A 24626-nucleotide genomic window follows, 5' to 3' on the forward strand; every position below is an offset into this window, starting at 1 on the left:
CAAGTGATTTTGACGAAAATATAACTTAACTTGACTCAAAAGACTAAAAGAAAACAGATTTTGACTCAAATAACAATACTAAATGAAAGGGGGATTGTTTTTGACAAATTTAAAACTTAAAATAGAAACTTTGTATAAAACACTTTGTAAAAACGAAATTAGGTGAATTAAATGGGTGAAAAGCTAGTTAGAGGGTCGTTCTCCACACATGACATATGCATATAAACCAATTTCCAATTATTATTCCTTTGGACTATGAATGACAATGCCCCAAGTTAATTGCATAGCCAATCAACCATCAGATTTTTCTTATTTCATTGAATTAGATGGAATACGCATCGCAACCAAATTATCTTTCTCAAGTTCTTTATATGAAATGCATGATAAAGATACATATCAAAAGCCATTAAGTTCTATGAAAATGATAAGCATTGACAAGGCATTCATCACTATGAAACACATGAGACTCAGACCAAGGATTTACTTAACATGATTGTGACTAGCAACCTCCACTACTTGTGAATATAAGTGAACAACTATTATGTGAAACTCCCTTATATTCTAGCATCAAATTCATGCATGCAAATTAAGTGTCGACCCTCAACCAACATACATAAACAAGTTTTGATAACTTAGATAAGCAAATCACATTCAAGACTTAAGAAACAATAACTGGATATAATCAATTCATGTAAAACATATAGTCATGGCTTCAAATTCACCTCTAACTAAAAAGAAATCAGTTCCACATGTTCATCATAATTGAAAACCAAATTAATATAAACATTGAACTAAAACTAAGGATAGAATACACCTATAAACACTCCACACTCCAATGGCAGATTTCGAACCCTCCTTGGATGGCAGATTGCACAAGTCTTCTTCTCCTTCCTTCCTTGTTTGCGACACTAGGGTGATGTGGTGTGAATTGTGGTGTTTGATGGCTGAAAGTTTGAATGAATGAATGAGTGAATGGTGCGGCAAACACTTGTATTTATAGGGCTTAAACCTTAGGGAAATCAGATTAGGGTGTGGTAGAAATTAGGTGGGAAAAGGTTTGCACAATCCTAGGGTAAAAGGACTAGGATTCCACGGCAAAGACCAAGGAAGAATGGGAAAATGATTGCAGATTCTAAAGCTTCTAGAAGAAGGGGAGGCGCCACTTTTGTAGGGTTTCTAGAAACAATGTGTTTTGTGGCAGAAATTAGACTTTTAGAAGGGATAAAGGGTGCCGCACCTATTTAGGAGGAGATAGGGTCTTCTAGAACCATATATTTAGGTGTTCTAATGTGAAATTAAGTCCTCTTTGCAGCTGGAATTAAGGTAGCAAAAGATTAGGATAGGATAAGATGAGATAAGGTTGGATAAGATAAGATTGGATTGGATAAGGTTGGATAGGATAAGGTTGGATAATGTTCCTTATTTCTTGCTCTTTCTTTATCCTCTTTGTATTTGAACTTCTTTCTCCAGATTTGTAACCTTTCCTGGCCTCTCTTGACTTAAATTTCGTCCATCCACTTTGCTCCATAGTTAAGCTATCCAATCCATGCCCAAAACTGCTTCAAATAGCCCCAAAATGCACTTTCTTGCTCCTTTTGCCATTAGGACCTACAAACATACGAAAATAGCTTAAAAGTCTATAATAAGTAGTAATTAACTAGCCAAATGCAATGAAACAACATAACTAAGTAGCATAAATATGCTCCTATCATAAAACATTGACTGTTTTTTCTTGTTTTAACTCTTGTAACATTTGATCTATTTTCTTACTTATGAAAATTGTTTTTAAAGCTATTGTGCTAGAGGAAGACTCTGGGAAGTTGACTAAGGGTTTTTCCCTAATTGTTGGTTTTGATTGAGAAAGTCTATCTATTTTGGTTTCAATTTTGTCTAATTGTTTTCCTATGATGTGTAGACTCTGGTTTGTGAAATTGTTTTGTTCGATGACTGGTTTGACTCCTACATCTTCTTTTGGAAGTTTGAAAGTAGTGGTTGGTACTTATGTGTTTGCAGTTGTAATTAAAATTGTTTCTTGTAAAGGGTGACTAGAAAAGACTATGGTTTTGTCTTCTTTAACCCAATTTTCTTTGGTGATGACTTCTAACTTCTTTTTAAACTCGTAATATTTTTCAACAAAAACAAAGAAAAATACTTCAAATGTGTGCTTTTTCATGAAATTGGTCAATTTATTGTAAATGTCCAATTTTTGTTCTTTTGTATATTTATTTTAAAAAATATTCGTTCTGGGAATATTTTTTGTTGCTTCGATTTCAACATTGAGTTTCTTCCATCGAGGTTTGAATGGTTTATTTAAGACTAGTAATTGGTGGTTGATTTGACTTACTTCGAAGTCAGATTCTATTGGAGAGGTTTGTTCTCCTTGGTTCTGAGTATTGGGCTGATATCTTGGGAGAGTCACCTGATAAGCTGTTTCTATTGACTTTAGTTTTATGTTAATCAGGTCATTGATTAATTCTTGTTGGGTGATTGCTGAGCCAGTTTCTACTGCCTTTAATTTTCTATTGACTAAGGAATTGATTAAATCTTGATCCCGACCCACCATATCGGTTGATGTGGATCCAAAAAAAAGAATTCCTACTTGGTTCTAAAGATTTTTGCAATTGGGCTAACTCGTGTAAATGGACACTAGATTTTCTGGCTGGACTGTCAAAGTTGATTTTAACTGTTCTATCAAAATATTATTCTATGTTGTCAAGGTTGACTAAACTATTTTGGATACTAACTAGCTTACTTTCATTAATCAAACACCAATCCGAAGGCAAACTGATATCTGACCACCTAATGGTTCTGGGTATTTTGATGTTGGCGTTTTCTTGATTAGTTTGGATTAAAAGTGTATGGAAATTCATGTTTGTTCCTTTACAAAACCAAACCTCTTTATACCCAATATGTCTACATTTCCAATAACCATTACAATTACTTTGATTACATTGATGCATGGACTAACATCTTTCTCCATCAAACAAAAGATTTTAGTCATTCATGGTTCATTAATTTTGACAAGAGTTTCAAATTGAATTTTCCTTTATGGTTCCCTAAATAGTGGTCATTCACGGCCCAATAGCCAGTCTCCTACCAAAAGAACTTATGCAAGTCCTATCTGCCAATTTCCAAAAGAAATTTGACAGAAGCTGATTCAACTACAGAATTACACTTCTCCCAATATTCATGGCCAAGTACAAAGTCTCATGGATCATGAAGTGGAATTATGAAGTTGAAATAGGTGAAGTCTACATAGTCAGATCAGTCAAGTGGGGGGGATAAATTCAACCATCAAAAGATCATCAGTCAGGTCCTCACCGAATTTCCCATTACTCCACTTCCAGTCATTATGGCACAACCAGCACAGCCACCACTGCCAGTCATCCTGGAACAATCATTATCAGACATTAGTCCATCTTCATCCCTCAAAGGAACAGTCAAGTCTTCCAAATCATCAGGCTTAAATAAAAATAAAGCCACTCATCTTGAAGATTTAGCACAACAATTACTTGTAGAAACATCGATGCTCCATACTGAAGAAGACGAACTGCAAACTCCAAATCTTCAGATCCATCCTCACAGCAACCATCCAATTCAACAAGCCAAAAAACACAATCAGCCAAGTGGGCCGACTACCAAGATTCCCATGACCCATTTGCATAGAGTCGTGTGAAAACTTCAATCATTTTTCCAAAATCACCATGTGAAGCATTCAGGCATTATTCGCACCAATAATTCTGACAAAGCATGGAATTATTCAGTCAGCCATCACATTCCCACCAATGGTTCTGACAAAGTTTAGAGTCATTCAATCATCCATCTCATGCTTCCACAATAAAAGCAACAATTATTCTTCTACAGTAAAACAACAATCATTCCACTATTCATCAATAGTGAAAGCAAGTCATCATTTATCAAATAGTACAAGCAAGTCTTCCAAGACCTTTTCCAAGTCTATAAGAAGTGGACTACGGAGGAGAAAGCTTCAAGTTTGGAATTTGCACAATTTCTCAGTAAAAGCTTTCTTTGAGTTCACATTGTACCCAAAGAAATAAAAAATTGTAAACACTTGTATGTAAATCAATTGTGTGCACCAATATCCTTTTCATCAATCATTTTCTTATTTGTTGACTCAATCGTCAGTAAATCAATTGTAAGTTCTAGTGTAAGTTTTGCAGTAAAACTTATTTTCAAATTATATTTGCATCATTGTTTTGAATTCATTATTTTCATTATGAAGAATATTTTCATAACAACTGATTTTAAATGGCATAAAATCCTTACTCACATTCATTGAATATCTCAAATTCAAGGTAAACACAAACCAATCATTAGAATTCAATGGCCCTCATTGTTATTATTACCATTAGTTCTGCCCCATTTGGTATCAGAGCCAAGTGAGTGGTAATTGAGTTATCATCTTTATAATCAGCACATTTGTTCATCCTTCAGTTTATATATATGTAACAAAGTGGTTCATTTTTCTTTCAAAAGAAAGGTACATTATAAATAAATTATAGGTACAAATGAAAGATTAAAAAATATGGGTATAAATAAAGTTTTAAAATATGGGCACGGAAAAAAGGGTAAAAATTAAAACTAAAAAGAAAATTGCTACATATTAAAATATGGTTCCAAATTGGTACATACAAAATTTGGCCATAAATATAAATATATTATAATGTAATGTTTCTAACATTAAATGAATCTATTTGGACGTGGTTAAATCATTTGTAATTATAAAATATAAATATGCTGACATGTAAATATTTCATCATTGAAAAAATAACGTAGATAAAACCAAAAGAAAATTTGAAAAAGAATAAGGTTTTAGTCAATGAAATAAAAAATAAAAGAATCTGAATGAAACTCCTAATACTATTTAAATTTAATCTTGAGGACATTTTCAAGGTGAAAAGTCTTTAATAGGTCAAACTCTTTTCTTTATTTACTCTTATGCCTTTATATCATTATTATAGTGGGGTCACAATGATAGTGACATTTTTGTCTGGTTGAAGTACATTATTTTGCAACAAGTGGCCCTCTATATATCACAGTGGTAGAGATGAATGTTACCCTTGCACTACGACGTGGGTTTGAACCATGTCGACTACCTAATCTAACATTTAATCTAATAAATCTTTTGTTTGGAAAAAAAAAATACATTATTTTGCATGATGCTATTCCACTTATGCTACTTTTCATTTTTTTCTAATCTATTGCCAGCTCTTCAAGCTTCCATCATGTTGTCGATGTTGTGCAACTCCTCTTATGTCAAGTTGTTCCAGTACTGTTCATCTTTTTCTATTAGTTATGCCTCTCTTTCTCTATCTTCTTTTACCTTGTAATACATATTTAATATTTCTCCTTTGAAATTTTGATGCTTCCAGTAGGGCTGATGAAAGACTTTTGCCTTGCTATAAATATATATTTTTTTCTTCTTCTGTTACTAATATCATATCATATCTACAATCTTCAAACTCATCCAAAGCTAACATTTGGATCCCTTGAAATTTCAAAATATTTTTGTATGAAGGAGTCAATATGTGTGGAGAGATAGGAGATAGTCTAAATGACTCTTCATTAATTATGGCTATATGCCTAGCTTTCTCCTTATGCAAATGTACATACAAATCTAGATGAATACTAATAAAACTTATAAAAACATTCTTTCCACTCTTCTAGATAATCTTCTGCTACTTTTATAAGCTGCTCATTTACTTGATGCTGCTGCATTTCAATATCTTCTTCTAAGAGCTCAATCTTAATTTCTATCTTCTTGGGCTCATTAGCCTTTTGTCTTATGGGTTCAATAACCTCTATTTCTTTATTCTTATGTTGATTAGTTTCTGTCTATTTTCAATTCTCTTTTCAGGTGTTAACTTGCCTTATGCTGCATTTTAAGAGATTGGAGTTCTTGGTTCATTTTGATGAACTGGTTACGCAATGACTCATAATTCTTAAAAAGGGCTTGAAAGTTGTGTTTAAGAGAATAGATATGGTGCTGCCTTTGATAGAAATTAAAAATAAAACTATCAAATTCTTGTTCTAAGGCTCTAATTAATTTTCCATGACCTCACCTCATGCCTGGTTGCTTGATCTAAACATTTCAAAAATTATCTAAGAAAACATGTTGCTTATCAGTGAGTCATGTTACCCTTGGCCTATACCTCAAAATTAGATTTTTTATTCCATCAACTATAGTGCCATTAAAGTTAAAGGTGGGTACTGGTGATAATGCTGGTTTGCTTATGCTATTTTGGAATCCATTGAATGGTGGACGTCCATAGTGCATCATTATACTATTGAAAGGTGTTATGCTGCCTTGTGGTCTTGTGCTATTTGAGGATGATGGTCACTATATTTCATTCATGTTCAATAAATTAGTCTTGATAAAATATCATCTAATGTATTATCGCTACCTTTAATATGTTCAAAAAGTGGTTTAAAATCATTCCCTGTAATTGAATCAACAAAATTTACTCATCTTTGCCTATTTATTAGTATGTATCATATTCTAATGGGAAACTATATTTTGACAGTCTATTCTAATTACAAATACTTCATTAAGTATAAATAAAGAAAATGCTTCAAGTGAATTAATTATTCCTAAAATTTCTAAATCTATTGCTGGTAATTTGACTATACATCACTAAATTTTCCTGATGAATATCTACAAACTTATTCATCAGACTTTGGTGACTCCTTATGCTTTTTCTGATATAGTATTCATGGCAATCCTAGTGACAATGCATCTGTTTCGACTATCTTGTAACTATCATCTAATGGCAATGTCACTATTAAAATATTTTTGTCATGTTTTGCTCGTTTTACTATATAATACTGCTATTTTTCTTCATAAATCAGGGATAAAATTTCTGGCACAATTTAACAATCCTATGAATGTTTGTAACTGTTTATTTTCTTCTAACTTATCTGGAAATTCTAAAACTTTCTTGGCTATATAATCTTTTAATTGTATTTTACTTGACTTAACATAGATTCCTAAAAATTCTATATCTTGCTTTTCTAATGCTATTTTATTTTTACTTATCACTATTGCATTTCTTGATATTTCCTATGTTCATTTCTATTTTTACTATATACTAAAACATAATATATAGAAACTACAAAAATTATCATATTTTTTGAAAATTTGATCCATCTTTCTTTGAAAAATTGATGGAGCATTTTTAAGTCCAAATGGCATAACAAGCCACTTAAAATGTCCTTCTAGACAAGTAAAAGTTGTCCACTCAATTGATTCTTCTGCTAATCTTATTTGCCGAAATCCTTATTTACAATCAAATTTAATAAAATATTTACTCTCTTGAATTTTATTTATAACCACATCTTTATTTGGTAATTTATAACTATCTTCATATGTATTATTATTTAATCTTTTATAATTATACACTATTCTAGTCTTACCTCTCTTTAACTCTGAATGTTTTCTCATTATGAATGTTGTTGATCTATGTCTAGGTTTTGAAGGTCTAATTACTTTTAAGTTTAACAACTCTTTTATTTGTTGCTCAAACTCTTGCTTATCTAATAAACTACAATTCATATCAGTTGTTTTAATAGTTAAATCTGGATTGATTATATTGTCATAATAGGCAAAAGTGAGAAAGATAACCTTTGCTAAAGATAGAAACATAATGGGTGCAATTATCACACAAAGGATGTAAATAAAGAGACGAAGGGGATAGTGGTATTATTGCTTTTCACTTTTGATCTAGTGTATTGTAATGAAGTTATAGGTATGCAACTATTTATAGGAGTTTGATCCAACAACTTTTTACATACAAGAAGAAAATATTTCAACTCCCTATGACATTTTCATTTAATGCATTTAATGACTTTCACCAAAGTCTACTTTGGTTAGCTTTCTTACACAAACATATGTGTGGCATTCACACCACATTTCACAACACTCCCCCTTGGGTGCCCACATTCATATATCAACATCAGTTGTCTCGTTAAAACCTTGCTAGGAAAAACTTAATAGGAAAAAACCGTAGCAAAGGCAAAAGAGTACAACTTTGCATGGATTATTGATATAGTGTTAAGTATGCTAATGTTGCTTCGTTAAACCTTGATAAGAAAAATCCAGTGGGAAAAATTCTAGTCAAAGGAAAAAGAGTACAACATGCATGTGTCTTGAATGCTTCCCATGATGTGTATCTCCCCCTAATTCCGCATTCTTCAATTTGACTAATTGATAAGCCGACGTAATCCGATACCATGCACTAGCTTCTAAAACATGCACTTTGGTAAAGATTTGGTGAATAGGTCTACCAGATTTTCATTGGAACGAATTTTTCTGACTTCAATAACCTTAGTTTCTAAAGCTCATGTGCACTAAAAAATTGTGGATATATATGTTTAGTTTTAACGCCCTTAATGAATCCTTCCTTCATTTGAGCAACACACGCTGCATTATCTACATGAATGATAGTTGAAGTGTCTGTCTTTGAAGGTCAACCACAAGAATTTCGGATGTGATCGGATCATTGATCTTAACCAAGAACATTCACAGCTTGCTTCATGTAGAGCAAGTATTTCAGGTGATTGGAAACTAATGTTTGCTTTATTGAGAGCCATGAGATCAATATATCTCCATTAGTGAACATATATCCAGTTTGTGAGCGAGCTTTATGCGGATCGGAGAGAAAATCAACATATGCATATCCACAATATTCTAGTCATTTATAGATTTCTTGGAGTAGAGGAGGCCCATGTTTGTTGTCCCACGAAGGTATCGTAAAACACTTTTGACTCCCTTTCAATGTCGCATTGTTAGAGTAGAGCTATACCTTACTAATAAGTTGACTGAAAAATCTATATCTGGTCTAGTGCATTGTGCTAAATACAATAAAGCACCAATTGCATTCACATATGGTACTTCTAGACCAAGGAACATTTCATCTTCTTTTGGGCAAAATGGATCTTTCTTAATGTCAAGAGACTGAACGACCATTAGCATGCTGAGTGGATAAGCCTTGTCCATGCCAAATCATTTTAGGACTTTTTCAATGTAAGCTGATTGATAGACCAAAATTGCATTAGCACAATGCTCGATTTGTAGGCCAAGGCAATATTTTGTTTTCCCAAGGTCTTTCATTTCAAATTCAATTTTCAAAGTTTCAGCAGTCTTGTTGAGCTCTTCAGAAGTTCCAACTCAATTCCTGTCATCGATATATATTGCCACTATAGCAAATCTAGAGTTTGATCTCTTAATAAACACACAAAGACAAATGACATTACTAGTATATCCTTACTTGATCTCACTGAGATGATTATACGACATTCATCCAAATTTTTTCAGCATATATAATGATCGCCTTAATTTGATTGAGAGCATACCTCATGGTTTGTTAGTCATTTCAGGCAACTTAAGTCTTTCTGGGACTTTCATATAGATATCAGTATCTGATTCTCTATATAGATATGCAGTGATGACATCCATAAGTCACATATCAAGTTTTTCTGAAACCACCAAACTTATTAAGTAACGGAATGTAATTGCATCCATTACAGGAGAATATGTCTCCTCATAATCAATTCCAAGTCTTTGTGAAAAACCTTGTGCAACAAGTCGTGCTTTAAATCTTACAATCTTATTTTTCTCATTATGCTTTCTTGTCAATACCCATTTGTAATCTATAGGGTTCACGCCAGGCATGGTTTGGACTACTAGTCCAAAAACACTTCGTCTTTCTAAGGAATTTAATTTTACCTGATTTGCATTTTTCCACTTAAGCCAATCTTGTCTCTATTTGCATTCATCAACAGAGCGAAGCTCAATATCATTGTTTGATATGATTTCAGTGGGCTACTGCAAATGCGAACATGTCGCCAATGATTATTTCATTTTGGTCCCATAATTCATTATCACATGCATAATTTATGGAGATTTATTTACTTTCATGTACTGCCTCATCAAGGACATTTTCTTTTTATGGAAATACAAAACCATAAATTGAAGATTCGTCATTCATTTCCTTTTCATGAATGATTTCATTTAGATTCAGCCGTGCCTTTATCTTTCTCTTTTGAGAAGCTAAACCTTTTGAACATACGGGTCTACTACGCTTTAGCCGTGCACCGGATAAATCATTTGCTACCACTATGTTTTGTCCAACAAGAACATCAATTCTTGTAGGTGCATTTGACATTGGTATATGTGATTTTGTCACTTTCATTGCACCATTAAATGCATCTGGCATTTGATTAGCAATACTTTGAAGATGAATGATTCTTTTCACTCCATTTTCACATTGAGTGCTTCATGGATCAAAATGAGACTAGGTGGGTACATCTCATGGTAATTCTCGCCGTTCTTCTGGAACAATGGTTTTTCCCCTAACGATGGGAAAACTATCTCATCAAAGTGAAAATTCGCAAAACGATTGGTAAAAATATCACCAGTCAAGGGTTTGAAATATCTAATGATAGATGGTGAATCAAAACCCACATAAATTCCCAATCTGCGCTAAGGTCCCTTTTTTGTACATTGTGGCAGTGCAAAAGGCACATAAACAGCACAACTAAAAACTCGCAAATGTGAAATGTTCGACTGATGCCCAAACACGAGTTATACTGAGGAGTATTAATGGTTGGCGGCAAGTCTCAGTCAAACTAATGATGCAGCATGTAAGATGGCATGTCCTCATGCAAAAACTGTCAATTTTGTTTTCATGAGTAAAGTGCGAGCTATTAATTGAAGCCACTTGATAAATGCTTTTGCTAAAACATTTTGAGTATAGTTATGAGGAACAAGGTATTAAACATTAATGCCTAGTGTCATGCAATAATCATCAAAAATTTGAGACGTAAATTCACCAGCGTTATCAAGTCGAATTGACTTAATATGATAATGTAGGAACTGTGCTTGTAATTTAATTATCTAAGCAAGAAGTCTCGCAAAAGCTACATTTCGAGTACACAAGAGGCAAACATGTGACCATCGGGTAGATGCTTCAACTAAAACCATAAAATATTGGAATAGTCCATAAGGTGGTTGAATAAACCCACAAATATCCTCCTGATTTTTTTTTGCAAAAATGATGGAGATTCAACATCAATCTTTGATTTTGATGATCTAATTACCAACTTCCCTTCATCTGATATAGCAATATGTCTGCTCAATAGCAAATGTCTATTAGAGTTGGTAATGATCCTATGCATTATAGTGGATCCTGGATGACCTAGATGGTCATGGCAAAGCATGTAAATTTTTTTATCAACGAACTTCTTGTTCATGACAGTATGTGATTCAATTGTCTTCATGTATGTATAATACAATTCACTCTATAAACCACACAACTTCTCCAATATTCACTTCTGGGTATCATTGGAGGTAATATATTCTCCGTTTTCTGCACTTTTCGTTTTAATGTGGTATCCATTCAAGCGTATGTCTTTAAAACTCAACAAATTTTGAGTAGATCGAGTAGCATACAACTCATTTTGTATAGACAACAATACCCTTGGTAACATGACCTGGTTTTTTCCTAAGCCTTCAATTACATCTGATTGGCCTGATATTGTTGTTACTTTTACTTTTATAAGCATCAAGCTTAAGAAATATTTTCAATCTTGAAGTATTATGTGTGTTGTTACGCTGTCTGCAAGACAAAAATCTTCGTCATTGCTATTGTTATGAGAACCACCATAGTTTTTATCCATGTTTTCTAAGCAAGTGAATCAGAGTTACAAACAATTTATTCATAATAAAAAGGAAATTGCAATGCCACTTTTTATTTAATTGAAATACAAGTTTTAAACAACAAGTTCATATAATAAAGCAAGAGTACATAAAGCATAAAAATGATTTAATCGAACCGATATACTTCATTCCCTATTTTCGTAACAAAGCCTAAAACATCTAGATAAGTTGTGTTCAATTGGCTTGATAAATTGAACACTAGATCAATATATCCATGGGTTTTGCGCGGTCGATAAAATTGGTTTCAGCACTCTTTTCTTTGAGGGATGCTTGATACAAATCCACTAAATGTTTTGGGCTACGACAAGTACGCACCCAATGCTGATTGCCACCACACCTATGGTAGACTTCTTCAGGATTTCTTGGAGTGTTATTCATATGAACTTTACCCTTGTGGCGGTTTACATTTTTGAAGATCGGACCTGGATTATTCCTTGGACCCTAGTTGTAAAACTGGGCACCATGGTTTTTCCCCATCCCATTCCATCGGCCTCGCTTGTGGCCAAGTCCTTGTCTGTAATTATTGCTACAAGAGAAGGTGGTGTTTACTTCAAAAGAAGCAGCATTTACTTTTGGGAATGGCGCCGACCCAGTTAGTCGGGACTAATGATTTTTCATTAGTAGCTCATTGTTCTGTTAAGCCACCAGGAGCACTGATATCAACTGGTTGTATTTAGTAAAGTTTCACTCTCTATATTGCTGCTACAGGAGCATGTTGGAAGCATGAAAAGTACTGAAAGTCTTTTCCAACATATCTTCCTCACTGATAGTCTTCCCACAAAGTTTCATTTGGGAGCTAATTTTGAACATTGTAGAGTTCTACTGAGCAACCGTCTTAAAATTCTGGATTCTTAAGTGTGTCCACTCATAATGAGCCCTTGGGAGATTCACTATTTTTTGGTGATTATATCTGTTTTTCAGTGCATTCCATAGAGCTAGTGAATTTTCAACTGATAGATGCTCGCTCTTTAATCCTTCATCGAGGTGGCGACAAATAAAGATCATGACTTTCACCCGACCTTGAAAGTATACATCGTTTCCTTCCTTGGTGGTTTCTCCAAGATTTTCTACCTCCAGATGGATCTTGGCGTCCATTACCCAAATAAGATAGTTTTTCCCTGAGATATCAAGGGCAAAAAAATTAAGCTTTTCTAAGTTTGTCATTTTTCTAAAAGAAAACTGAGATGTGTAAGAACTTGCAATAATATGGATTCTGCAGAGGAATGTAGTGTTAGAACTTCTGGTTCTAACAAATTTTTCATCTTGAACTTCAAGCCAAAATGATGCGTACTCGAAATTTCAGGTTTGAGATTTACATAATTTAGATATTAATGAGAAAAGCGATTCTATCGCACCACTCTCCTTTGAAATAATACATTGTAGAATGGGCAATTATATCGCACCACTCAAACAGCAAGAAAATTAAATATGCAGTATATGATAGGCAATTATATCGCACCACCTAAAATTGCAGTGAATTTAACATAAATAAACATTGAGTCAATAATTAGGAGCTACACCAAACAAGAAATCAAAAATATAAGTAATTGTCAAATTGAGGACTAGGAGAAAGCATAATGCTAGTAGCTCCTGGCGAGGAAACACCAAGTAGGTGAGGCAGAGAAAGAAGAGGAACAGTAAGATCCTTGGAGGAAGCATTTATCGGCAAAGGAAATGAAAACTGGTTAGGGTTAGAAAGTCATACTGATAACGTGTTATAAATAGTCAAAAGTGAGAAAGATAACCTTTGTTAGAGATAGAAGCGGAACGGGTGCACTGTATCACACATAGGATGTAGATAAAGAAATGAGGGGGATAGTGATATTATTGCTTTTCACTCTTGATCTAGTGTGTTGTAATGAAGTTACAGACATGCCTCTATTTATAAGAGTTTGATCTAACAACTTCTTACATACAAGAAGAAAATATTTCACCTTCTTAGAAGTAATTCTTTTTTGTAAAGTACCCATTCCAGTACTACGGGTGGGTTGATAACCCACATCGGAATGCATTCTACCCAATAAAGCAGATACATCATATCCTTGTTGACAAAACGGAAGATATAGTCAATAAATAGAAGTACGCCTTGTTCATTAACATTCGATTTTCAATAGAATGAAAAGACATATATGGAAGAATCGTAACTGTAGAATACAACCCTAATCGAAATGCATACATTTGTCTCATACACTATGGGGATGGTGAGAAAAGATATATTTTACATCCCAAATTGGCTATAATTGGAGATACCATTGTTCCTGAAACAGAAGTTCAAGATCCATTTTGCATTATATCTAATGGATTCCTTGGTTCGGGCTGAAGAAGCAATGTCACTCGATCATTATCAAACTGACTGTAGTCTTTTTATGTCCGTGAGGATCCTACCAAAATGCCTTCTACTTCTAATAGAACATGAACTAGATCAGAATCATTCTCAACGAATCCATAAGAAGTGATCCCATTTTTTTCATTGGGTCGAGAGACATCTTCATCTAATGCATTTAATGACTTTCACCAAAGTCCACTTTGGTTAGCTTTTTTACACAAACACATGTGTGGCATTCACACCACATTTCACAACATATATCTAATTTTGTTAATATTTTATTTTTACTCCAATGTAACTGAGGATCTTCTCCTATAATTCTAGTTTGCTCTGATAATTGTAATAATTTTTTTAAGCTCTTTGGTCTGTCTAATTGGAATATCTCTATACAGGTTCCTTCTGCTAAAACTGGATAATCATGTTCAAACACTTCTTCATCAAAATCTTCTAAATTATTATGCTCATCATTTTCTTTTGAGTTCTCTAAATAATAATCATCTTGATTGCTAAATTCTTCTATACTTATGCTTTTGTATGCTTCTAAGGCATTGCTTTGATCTATTATTATAATACCTCTTTTGAAAAATGTTATGTTAAGATTCATAAATAAAAAACCTTGTAACATAACATTTTTCACAATTGTTGTTTGTATTTATATTCTTTTGCTAATTCTATTTCACAATATATGGTAATTAAAGAACTATCTTTTGGTTTTTCTATACTATGAGCAGTATTTTTTAACATTTCAATACTCTTCTCTTATTCTGTTGAATTAACATCTAATATCCTCTTATTATAACAATTTTCACACAAAATTGAATGTGTATTATAGTATTCATTTGCAACTAACTTACTACATTTATTATGCTAAAAAAAAGCTTACTACATTTATGACATTTTTCTGGTCAACCTGAATTAATGTATTTATATTTTTCTTCATGTTGTTCTTATGAATGCACACATACACTCTTCTAAATCACTGTTTGAACTACTTGAATCTTCTGAGCCTGAATCTATCATATAAATACTCTCATTATCACTTAAACCATCTAAACTATATATTAACTATATATTTTCCTCTTCTTTTGATTTGAATAACTCCATCAAATGTACTTTATATCTCAGTTTTTTACCTTGGACATTTTGGTCTTATATGTCCTACTTCTCCACATAAATAACATTTACAACTACTTTTATCTTTTGGTGCATTAGACTTTCTAATCCATGGTTTACTACTTCTCTTCCTAAATTGTTTTGGAATATATTTTCGCTTTCTTTATGTTATGAATGTCTTATGCTGAAATTCTTATGTGGTTTGTTTGGTTTGTATGACTTATATTTCTTTTTATATATTTTCTTATGTTTATTCTTCTTATGACAATCATACTGTAGTGGTCAATCTATATTTTTACAACTCATGTAAAATTGTTTCCTAATTTGTCTATCTCCTTTTATTTGGCTACACTCTTGTCTAAGTATATCAATACATGTTGAATTATAGATTCTATTGCAATATCGTTTTTCCTTAAATGTTTTTCTCATTCATTCCAAATCTTCCCTCCTATTGGTCCTTTTATTTTTGTCGTATAAGTATCTAACAAATTAATATCACTAATTCTAGATGTTCTTCCTAAATATTTAAAGAAATCTGAGGTATAATCAACTATGTACTGTAAATCACAAATTTATAAGGGAACTATTATTAACACTCCAAAAATCTTATTTTACACTCCTTAGAAGTGTATTTTTCTTTCTAATTATAGAAAGTTTGGAGTGCAAAATGAGATTTTTAAAGTAAATGACAATTTTCATTTGTAATTGTTCATTTCTAATTGCTGCTATTTGTTCTTGTTCATTTCTATCATCTAACCTATTATGATCTAAAAACTCTTGCTTGATTAAAGTAACAAAACCATCTATATTAAAATGTATTTTAGTTACCTGAGGCTGTTCTAGATTTTGAACTTTCCATGATTGAAAATAATAAAAAACTAATCCATTTACAGTATGCTCAAAATAATCTAAAATATTTTACACAATCTTTTTCCCATATTTCAATTGTTTTCTCCTAATCTTGTGGATCTACATTATCTAAGTTTAATATATTACCTACTTTATTAATTTGTCTAATCCTCTCAAGTATGGTATTCTATTTTTTTCTAAGTAGTCTCATCATTTTTTTCATCCAAATAATCTACTCCTACTTGCTCATTATATTGTTCATTTGTTTGCCTTGAAAATTGTTGATCAATTCTACTTGTGCATCCTAAATTATTTTCTACTCTTGATGTACTACTTGCTTCCGCTGGATTACATTCGATTTTTAACTCTAATAACTTATTGTATTCTTTTTATTCTAAAGTATGTTCTACTCCTATTTCTAAAATTAATTTTTTTTCATTTCTTCATCTAAAATTCTATGTAGTCCTAAATCATTTGTCTTATATTTTTCTAAATATTGTTCTTCATCTAGATTATCAATATCTTCTATGAGCTTGTTTACAATATGATCAAAATTATGTTCAACTAAATTAACATCTAAATTATCAAAAGTCATGTGAAGACTCTCATTTTCCAATTTCACTCTCATCATCTTCTATATTTTCTAATTGCTTGTAATTACTAAATCTAATTGTTTCTTCTCTTGTACTAGTTTTATACATTTGTACATTATATGGTTATCTATTTCTTACTACTTGTAAATTAGGTAATGTCTACTGAGTTCCTTCTAAAAAGTTATTATCTACAAGTTTTGCTTCTATCATATTTACATGCTTGCTACCAAATGTTTAAACTAAATTTTGAAATTCTAACTTAAACTTAAGATTATTGTGACATCCCACATCGCCCAGAGGAGTGATCCTTATATGTATATTCTCATCCCTACCTAGCACGAGGCCTTTTGGGAGCTCACTGGCTTCGGGTTCCATGGGAACTCTGAAGTTAAGCGAGTAGCGCGCGATAGCACTCCCAGGATGGGTGATCCATCAGGAAGTTCTTGTGTGAGTACCCAGAAACAAAACCGTGAGGGCGTGGTCGGGGCCCAAAGCGGACAATATCGTGCTATGGTGGAGTCGGGCCCGGGAAGTGGTCCCGCCCGGACCGGGATGTGACAATTTGGTATCAGAGCCTAACCCTAGCCGTGGTGTGCCGACGAGGACGTCGGGCCCCTAAGGGGGGTGGATTGTGACATCTCACATCACCCAGAGGAGTGATCCTTATATGTATATTCTCATCCCTACCTAGCACGAGGCCTTTTGGGGGCTCACTGGTTTCGGGTTCCATGGGAACTTTGAAGTTAAGCGAGTAGCGTGCGATAGCACTCCCAGGATGGGTGACTCATCGGGAAGTTCTCGTGTGAGTTCCCAGAAACAAAACAGTAAGGGCGTGGTCGGGGCCCAAAGCAGACAATATCGTGCTACGGTGGAGTTGGGCTCGGGAAGTGGTCCCGCCTGGGCCGGGATGTGACAATTATATTTGTCAAAAACTTTACCAATATACATTAAACTAATACATAAATTTTTATATTCTTTTTTCATATTACAATTTTTTTTGTTCTTATACTTATTTTAATAAATTTACTAAATTCATTAATTGTCGTAACATAATTAGGAATACAACATATAACTGCTAAATTTAATCTTAAGTCTACTTCATCTATTGCTATTGCATCATGTTGGTGATTATCTCATCTATCATCATATATGTACGCTAAAGCTTTTATGCCTAATTGTAATCTAGTTAATCATGTTATTCCCATTAATATTGTTTCTATATGAGTTTGACTAAAATGTGATTTTCTTAAGTGAGTAACTGTTTCTTTACTAAGTAAATTAAGTATAACTTCTTTATCAATACAGCTAATTTCATGTTGACTGATGCTACTTACAATTTTGCTTCTATTTTCAAATAAACCTAGTTGATACAAACTATATTTATTTTTCTGTGTTCTCTCAAAACCTTTTCTAATAAATTCTTGTGCTTCTTCTTCATTTAAATAAATATCTTTAGCTTTAACTACTTCTTTTCCTTTTCTTCTAAAGAGTTTCATTTTCTACTATCAAAAGGATTTATCTTAGGTCTTCTAATATTATTATTTGTACTTAAAGTTAAATTTTCTAATTTTTGTAACAAAGACGATGGAAGTGATGAAGATATGTTATGTAAAACTTGATTTATTTCTACTATTTGTTCTGCAACTTGATCTAATTTTTCAGCTAAATTTAAAACTAATTTCATAATTAAATAATTTTGTCTAATTTGGATATTACTAATAGCTACTTGTGTTGAAAAAACTATTAAACCTATTGGTTCTTTATCTAACTTACTAATTTCTTTCAAAATTTGGATATATTTTCTTTTAGTTCTAGAATCGGTCATTAAACTAACAATCTATCGATTTTATTATGTAACTTATCAAATTGTTCACTCAAATCTTTTTGTACTAGTTGAATTTTTTGTACTTCTAATTTTAAGTGCTCAGCTATTTCTAATGATCTTAAGTTCTACTTCCTTAAGCTTACTAATCTATAAAATTAATAAGTTCTTTTATCTCTTTTTTGCTAGGAAACCTTTGAATTTTTTTATCATTATCTTCTAACTAAGATGTAATATAATCTAAATTTTGCCTAATAGTTTTTATGGAATTTTCTAAAAATAGGCTAACAACTGGTTTAATAAACAATTATGCTTATTATTTGCTAATTTTATATTTTATGTTTGACTAATAATAAAATCCACAATACTATTGGTTTGTGGATTTTCTTCACTATGTAAAATATAATTATGTTTTCTTAATGGAAAATAACAAACTAAGTTATTTTGGTCTAAAGTTTTTTTTTTATTTTTTATTTTTTGGTGGTTCACTAATTTCTATTAAGTTATCAATCACAAACTGCAATATAAGGTTATGGCTAATTGATTTCTTGAAAACTGTCTTTCTTCGCTCAAAGTCTCTAATATATGATATGTTGGTCTTTTTGCTTCTAATACGTTATGCTGCACTTCTTTGTTTTTATATTTACTAATAAATGAAGGGTGTTCAAGATAACCAAGATAAAACTTCTGCTTCTTCAAAGTCTTGCTAATTCTATTGGAAATATATGCTAACCTTCTTTTTATGCTAGTTATAGTGGGTGTCTAGTACAATAGATACTTGATGATTGTGGTTGACAAGGTCTATAAAGACAATAATATCTAGTATTTATACAAAATAAACAAGTGTAATATCAGTTGTGTTAATGACTTCAGTCCTCAAGGTACTTTACTATTATAATTATACAATTAAAATGCTAAACTTGGCTCTAATACCAATTTCAAAAACAAAGGCCCGGTTAAATAGTCGGATGACCATTATAACACTAATACCAATTTCAAAAACAAAGGCCCGGTTAAATAGTCGGTTGACCATTATAACAACTAGACATAAAACCATGCACATGGAACTCGGCATGCTTCAGCATGACGAACATTCACACTACAGGTATAAGGCCTTAGAGGCTAAACTCAGCGGTACGAAGGACTCAGAAGTATCCTGGTTAATGTCCAGTTATTTGTATGGCAAGCATTCAACTATAACAGAGGGCTCAAACAAAGTATGATCGTCAATTTAGCCAGTTAATAATATAACTACAATAGTGTTTCTGTATTTTTAACTGGAAGTCTAATTAAATGACACACTATAAGTTTACAAAGGATGCTAGGAAGTTTTCAGATGCTCTATGCTTGAACTTGCAGATTAAGGTGTGTGACGTATGTTTACAATGAGGAAAACCCTATCTTATATACATAAATGAGAATATTATTGGACAAAAAGTCTTTTCAAAATGAATGGTGTAGACGTCTTTTTGGGTGCTAGTCAACTTTTTCTTGATTTGTCACTTTGTTTCCATTGTTTCTGAATTTGCTGAAATTGTCAATATTGTTTCTGAAACGTGGACTGAATTATTTGTCTTCCTTGTGTTTTGTCTCCTTTTGCTTTTGTTTTGATAATGGCCATGTGAACTTGTTGCATGCCTTGTCTCCCTGGAGCCCATTCTTGTCAGCTTTTCTTTATGTCCATTTTGGGTATAAACACAAAGTTTTTAGGGGTCTTTCAGTAGTTTTTCAATTAAAAAATAAGGGCTTTTATAAAATCAAGTGTGTCATAATTTAATAATAAAATGATCAATAAGTTAAGAAAAATAAAGAAATATTTGTGCCCAACATTAAAATAACAATTTTTTTACGTTATCTTCAAATTCGAGAGCAAAGTGGAGAATGTCAATTCATGTAGGATTTTGGCATCTCCTTTAGAACTAGAAGACCACATTTTTTTGTTAATGAAAACTAATGAGAACTGTAACATCCCACATCGCACAGGGGAGTGGCTCTTATATGTATATTCCCATCTCTACCTAGCACAAGGCCTTTTAGGAGCTCACTGGCTTCGGGTTCCGTAGGAACTCCGAAGTTAAGCGAGAAGGGGGCTAGAGCAATCCCATGATGGGTGACCCACTGGGAAGTTGCTCGTGAGTTCCCAAAAACAAAACCTTGAGGGAATGGTAAGCCCAAATCGGACAATATCGTGCTACGGTGGTGGAGCAAGCCCGGGAAGTGATCTATTCCGGGTCGGGATGTGACAATTGGTATCAGAGCCTAACATTGGCCGCGTATGTGCCGACGAAGACGTCGGGCCCCTAAGTGGGGTGGATTGTAACATCCCACATCACCTAGGGGAGTGATCCTTATATGTATATTCTCATCTCTACCTAGCACGAGGCCTTTTGGGAGCTCACTGGCTTCGGGTTCCGTAGGAACTCCGAAGTTAAGCGAGAAGGGGGCTAGAGCAATCCCATGATGGGTGACCCACTGGGAAGTTGCTCGTGAGTTCCCATAAACAAAACCGTGAGGGAATAGTAAGCCCAAAGTGGACAATATCGTGCTGTGGTGGTGGAGTGGGCCCGGAAAGTGATCCGTCCTGGGCCGGGATGTGACAAGAAGGGCTCAAAAACTTTAAATTTTAACCAAAAATCATCTAATAACTTTATTTATTGATAAGAACGAAAAAAAAAAAAAAAAAAAAAAAAAAGAGAAAAAAAAAATAGGCCAAAGAAAACCTCATCAAAGGCGCTTGCATTGCGCGCAAACCAATCTTTCGATTTCTCGGTCTCTCAAACTCTATGGAAAAATCTTCATGAGTAGGATTCAAGTTCTCGGTCTCTCTCTTTTGATGGATTGTCCAATGTCATTGCTTCCATGCATATTACCCATGATGTGCAGACTGGGTCCCGCACATGCATTTATATATTATATATAATATAATTGTGGTTATTTTATATACAATATATTATATTATATAATATACAATTATGGTTCTATATTAATCTTATATAAGATGCATTTGTTCAATATATATTAAACTGATTTCATATTTAATGTTACTATCAGACAAATATCATCACAAAAATCTTTATAAATGGAAGCTGCAAATGTGCGGATAATAGAAGAAAATTAAGTAATTGATGTAGAAAGTTAAGAAATCGAAAAGATTCAAAGAAAATTTGATGAGAATCAAAGAAAATTAGAAGAAAATGTGACATCCCGTCCCGGGATTATTAGAATGCACGTGTGAAATTACATAATTGCCCCTAGTTCGTTTTCGTCACGTTTATTGGTTGTTTTGTGTGTTGTGGCATGGGTTGGGCCACACACACACCTGCACATTCACTGTCTCTCTCCACCCTTTCTATGTCTCTGTCTCTCGTCTCTCTCACCCTTCCTGTTCACCTTAATACGTACGGACAAACCCACAACCCACCAAATCCTCACAGATCGAAGAAACTAAGGATACCAGTGAACTCGTGTGGTCGAGGCGAGCACAGCCATACCATTTTCAGCTCGTAGGTAGCTTGGTGGTGTCCTAAGGAGCCTCGGAGTGCTTCGTTGGACGAATTTGGACGTCGGGATCGTCCTGCTCGAAGTTGGCCGGTTTTGGTTGTTTGCACAGGTGACACGTACCCCGAGGACGAGCGTGCACACGCGAGGCAGGGGGGTTACGACCCTTTTACATATCAGTGAGTGGGCTTTTGTTTTCCGTATATACCTATATACATTTATATTCCCAGAAATTTATTTAAAAAGGGTTATTTGCCTTATGCCATGCATGTTATTATTATCGTTTATGCATCATTGCACGCATTAGTAGTGGCATACATATATATGCATATTGGGTGCTGTGGACGCACAGGTAAGTGCCAGGTAAGTGGTATTCATATTTACTTTCAGCAGTAGTTTAAGAGACTTAGAGAGCTCATAACCTGCACCCCCGGTGTTAGTGCTCCCGCCCAGAGTAGGGCACAGTCCTTCACGTGATGTTCACCTCCCGCACCACACGCTCAGCTTGGATCCAAGTTAGGTGCATAGGCCTGTCGTACAGACCACATTAGGTGGTTCCGACTCGTAGGTGACTCGCGATTATTCGCACAGCCTTCACGTGATCGTAGCACTAGAGCGTATATATATATGTTACACCCAGGCCTGTCGTACAGACCACCTAGAGTGGTTCCGACTCGTGGGCAGGTTCAGTTATAGAGTTGAGATTTGAGCTCTAGATGCAGCCGTACAGGCCACGTTAGGTGACTCCGGCTGCCAGATGTTATGATGTTGATATGATTTATACCTGGGCACTTACATTCATTATGAGGTTTTGACATGGCATATCTTGAGCATGATTGGCATACCCTTGAGCATGTTTGGCATGTTTATACATACATTTATATGTTTATTTTCTGGGAAGTATACAGGTTTCACGGCGAGGGGTTAGAATGTATTTTGCTAAATGGTTTTCAAAGAGCTTTGTTTTTGCCCACTCACGCTTTTGTTTTGCGCCCCTCCAGGTTCTAGTTGCTTAGCAGTTGCGGTGGTTTCCTTTGAGGGCTTTCCGGCGTTTCTGACAGACACTCCCCATTGTAGGCTCGCCTTCGGGCGTATTACTGTTATCGTTTTCGTTTGGGCTGCTATAGACCTGCTCTGAAATTGTATCTCACTTACTAGCACTTGTTTTAGTACTTTGTATGCTAGTTTTTAATTATTCGTACTTTTATATTACTACTTTATTAGCTTCTGCACGTGCACATGGCTACGTCACCTTCGTGTGACGGCCAGCACGCTCCGATCTCGGTCGGGGTGTGTCAGAAAATGTGTTTGGAAGGTGAGAAAGTGCCGAGAAATTCAAGAAGAGGAGAGAGAAGAATGATCGTTAGACTTTATGAAGAGATCCATATTCAGTTTAATAAATAGTTAGTGGACGCCAAATTTTAAAAATAGTACTTATGCTCTGTTTCGGAAATAGTGTAATACTCGTGTTTAGTTTCAAAAATAGTGTAGTACTCGTGTTTAGTTTCATAAATAATTAGTGTTCAACTTTCCGTTCAGTTTCAAAAATAGTATGTGTGACTGGCACACGCGTTAATTTTTTATTGCATTTTTCTATTTTATTTTTATTATATTAAACTTTTTTTCTTTTCGATTAAAATTTAAGTACTTTTCATTAAAGTTTAAGCTCTTTTGTCCTTTTCATTAAAATTTAAGTCATTTTTTTAATTAAATAAAGTTATAGAATGATTTTTTGTTAAAATAAACTTAAACCAAGCCATTTTCATTTAAGCTTCATTTTTGTTAAAATATGCCACATAGGATCTTTGACATTACCTTTGAAGATGCTCTTAGTTGTCATAAATAAATTTGGACTTCTCATAAACAATCTTATACCCAATCACACTATGGCTTAATTTATATGTCTCCCAAAAGTTACTGAAACCATCAATAGAGGCTAGGAAATTTCTTGGAATAAAAAATCTAATTTCTCCCTGTGGTTGTGGCTTGGAAAGATGTATATTTACCTAAGACTTTAGGGGGAATGCGTATTAGAAAGCTGAAGATTTTAATCTTGCCTTCCTTGCGAAGCTTGCTTGGAAATTTATTTCAGATAATGACAATTGGTGGGCTAAAATTGTGAAGGTAAAATATCAATGAAACCTTTGTAATGTGAAGTGTAAACAAAATCAGTCTATGGCATGGAAAGGAATTCTGGCTAATAAACCTATCATTCAAAAATGAATGAGATTGATTGTGGGAAATGGTCAAAACATTTTGTTTTGGTCCCATAACTGAGTTTTTCCTTTTCCACTATCCACTCTCATTCAAGACCAGTTAATAACCTCTTTAAATTTAAATCTGAAAGTTAGTGACGTGATGGTAGATAAAATGTGGAACAAGAAATTAATCCTTCAATTGCTGCCTAATGATGTGGCTGATAAAATTTTTTCCATCCCTATCCTTTTAAGACATGGAGGATGAGTTAATCTGGGGGACCATATGCTAATGAAAATTTCTCAGTTAAATCAGTTACTTGGATTCAAATGGATGATACCCACAGTAAACCTTTCAAAGAGTTACTAAAAAAAGTGTGGAAACTTATCATTCCACATAAAGTTAATTTTTTTGCTTGGTTGCTTATAAGAAATAGATTGTCTACCTTCAAAAGATTAAGTAAGTATCATCATAATGGTCAAACTCTTTGCC

The sequence above is a fragment of the Pyrus communis genome, chromosome 14 (genome assembly GCF_041283825.1).
Source record: "Pyrus communis isolate YQ-2024b chromosome 14, ASM4128382v1, whole genome shotgun sequence".
NCBI classification, from domain to species: domain Eukaryota; kingdom Viridiplantae; phylum Streptophyta; class Magnoliopsida; order Rosales; family Rosaceae; genus Pyrus; species Pyrus communis.